Consider the following 3,257-nt stretch of genomic DNA (forward strand, 5'->3'; position numbering starts at 1 on the left):
GAGACAGAGCATGAGCGGGGCAGGGGCAGAAAGAGAGGGAGACGTAGAACGTGAAGCAGGTTCCAGGCTCCGAGCTATCAGCACAGAGCCCGACTTGGGGCTCTAACACGCAGACCGCAAGATCATGACCTGATCCAAAGTCGGACACTTAAGCGACTGAGCCACCCAGGCTCCCCTGTAGTTTTCAAATTTAAACAACAAATATGCCCATACATTTGTAATCTGAGAGTATAATAAGTACTTTTATTTTCATTAAAGTAATACATGCCAGGGTAAAAAATAAATCAAATACTACAAAAAAGCTTTGTTTTATTTTTTTAATGTTTACTTTTGAGAGAGAGAGAGAGAGAGAGAGAGAGAGAAAGGCAGAGAGAGGGAGATAGAGGATCTGAAGCAGGCTCTGTGCTGACAGCAGATAGCCTGATGCGGGGCTTGAACTCATGAGCTATGAGATCACGACCTGAGCTAAAGTTGGACACTCAAACAACTGAGCCCCCTGGGTCCCCCTACAAAAAAAGCTTTGAAAAAATAAACAGCAAGAGTCTCCTTCCCAAGATTTTGCCACTCACAGCTCTCTACTCCAGAAGCAATTAATTTAAACCTTTCCTTAAAAAGTTTTTTGGTGGTTATCTCCAAATCTCAAATTATAGCTTAAATTGCTATTTATTGATGTATCAACTTTAAACATCATTAATCGACTTCCTCTTTTGATACACAGCACATTATATCCTCTACCTTCCCTTCCAATACTTGTCAATACTTTCTAAGTCCCTCTCTTTTAAGTCACCTTTGTAACTTCAAATAATGTACTTAAAACTAAGTTTCTTATCCACCAAAAACCAGTTTGTGTTTCCTTCTCTATCTGTTTTTCTTTAACAGTCACGTATGTTTTATTATTTAAAGCCAGAACTGAAGAACACAAAAGCAGTTCATTTCCCAAACTGTACTTACAATTGTGTAAGGTTTGGGTCCTTTCTGCTAGATGTCCGATGGGAGAGTCCCTAACTGTGAAATGTCATGAGCATCTGTGTTTTATTTCCAAGTTAGCATATTAGATGCTCCTGAATAATGCAGACCCTTCCTAGTTAGGGCCATCTTCTCCAGGGTAGGTCTAGCATTTTGATGTGCCATATGTGCTGCTGCTGGAAACTTCTGAGTTTTTCTATCGTACCATCAGTGCATCCATTATCTGCATCTGGCCAGATTCCTGGAATCCGCTAGCATTTTCTTGAGTCTGCCCTGGTTGCTCTGCAGGTCTGCCGCACAGTGGTTGTTCTGGGCTTCTCTTCCCTGATATTTTATTCTGTGTCCACTATTGCTTGAACTCCATGTATTCTTCTTGCTAGACTTTCTTGGCATACCAGAGCACATTTTTGTTTTGTGTTTTAATTTTTATTTAAATCCAAGTTAGTTAATATATAGAGGGATAATGGTTTCAGTAGTAGAATTTGGTGATTTATCATTTACATATAATACCCAGTACTCATCCCAACAAGTGCCCTCTTTAATGCCCATCATCCATCTAGTCCATCCCCCCACCAACCTCCCCTCCAGCAACACTCAGTTTGTCCTCTGTATTGAAGAGTCTCTTATGGTTTGCCTTCCTGTTTTTATCTTCTTTTCCCTTTCCTTCCCCTATGTCCATGTGTTTTCTTCTTAAATTCCACATATGAGTAAAATTATATATTTCTTCCTCTGATTGACTTATTTCACTTAGCTTAACACACTGTAGTTCCATCCATGTTGCAAATGGCAAGATTTCATTCTTTTTCATTGCTGAGTAATATTCCATTATATATATATACATATACATATATATACACATTATATATATACACATTATATATATATACACATATATACACATTATATATATGTATATATATATGTGTGTGTATATATATATATATATATATACACACACATATATATAGACACACACACACACACACATACATACATACCACCTCTTCTTTATCCATTCATCAGTCGATGGACATTTGGGCTCTTTCCATAATCTGCCTATTGTTGATAGCACTGCTATAAACATCGGAGTGCATATAGAGCACGTTTTTCTAGCACCATCCTAAGAAAGGGTGCAGGAGAGATGAATGCATGAGTCCTCAAATTTCTGAAACTTTATAGGCTCTCATACTTGAATGTTAGTTTGGATGAGTACAGAAATCTAAGTTGAATTTCATTTACCCTCAGAACTTCGAAGGCATTCACATCTTCATTAGCACCTGGTGTTGCTCGGGAGAAATCTAATGACATCTGATGCCTCTCCTTTGTGATGTGACCTTTACTGTCCTCTCTTACTTTGTCCCCATGTAGTCAAATTTCACCATGAGCTCTCTTCCTCCCTGGCTGCTTGAGGCTCAGCCGCCATCATGAATGACACAGTAACTATCTGGACCAGGAAGTTCATGACCAACTGACTACTTCGGCGGAAACAGATGGTCATTGATGTTCTTCACCCCAGAAAGGCAACAATACTTAAGACAGAAATTCGGGAAAAACTAACCAAAATGTACAAGACCACACCAGATGTCATCTTTGTGTTTGGATTCGGAACCCATTTTGGAGGTGATAAGTCAACTGGTTTTGGCAGGATTTATGATTCCTTGGATTATAGAAAGAAAAACAAACCCAAACATAGACTTGCAAGACATGGCCTGTATGAGAAGAAAAAGACATCAAGAAAACAGTGAAAGGAACACAAGAACAGAATGAAGAAAGTTGAGAACTTCAAAAGCCAATTTTGGTGCTGGCAAAAAGAAGTGAAGTATCTAGCAGTGAGCTGGAGACTGGACAACAGAAGGAGTAAAGATTCTGCAGTGACTGGGTGGTGATTGTGCAGATTTTTCATGACAGGATTAATCAACTAATAACTTCCATGGGTCTGGTTGTTTGGAAAAAAAAACTTTCACCATGAAGCTTCGTATGGGTCTTTCTTTCATTTGCTGGTTGTTCAAATAGCCCTTTCAATCTGGAGACTTAAGCCCGAGCAGTTAAGAAAATGTTTTGGATAATTTCTGTCTTTCCATTTTTTATGTTGTCTCTTTATGGAACTCCTAATACTTGGATATTGGACTAACTGGACCGATTCTTATGTTTTCTTTGCTATTTCTCATGTCTTCGTGTATTTGTATTAACTTCTGGGAGAATCCTTAGAATTACCTCCAATTCTTCTGTTGAATTTGATTTTTGAGATTTGTTACCACATTTTCAAGATCTTTCCTTCATGCTGTTCCTTT

At 38.5% G+C, this 3,257-nt stretch overlaps 1 pseudogene; it reads left to right on the forward strand.

The window, feature by feature from the left end:
- Positions 1 to 2,390: 2,390 nt before the first annotated feature.
- On the forward strand, positions 2,391 to 2,784 carry LOC125932027 (40S ribosomal protein S24-like; annotated as a pseudogene).
- The last annotated feature ends 473 nt before the right edge of the window (positions 2,785 to 3,257 follow it).

Source organism: Panthera uncia, chromosome X (assembly GCF_023721935.1).
Source record: "Panthera uncia isolate 11264 chromosome X, Puncia_PCG_1.0, whole genome shotgun sequence".
Classification (NCBI taxonomy): domain Eukaryota; kingdom Metazoa; phylum Chordata; class Mammalia; order Carnivora; family Felidae; genus Panthera; species Panthera uncia.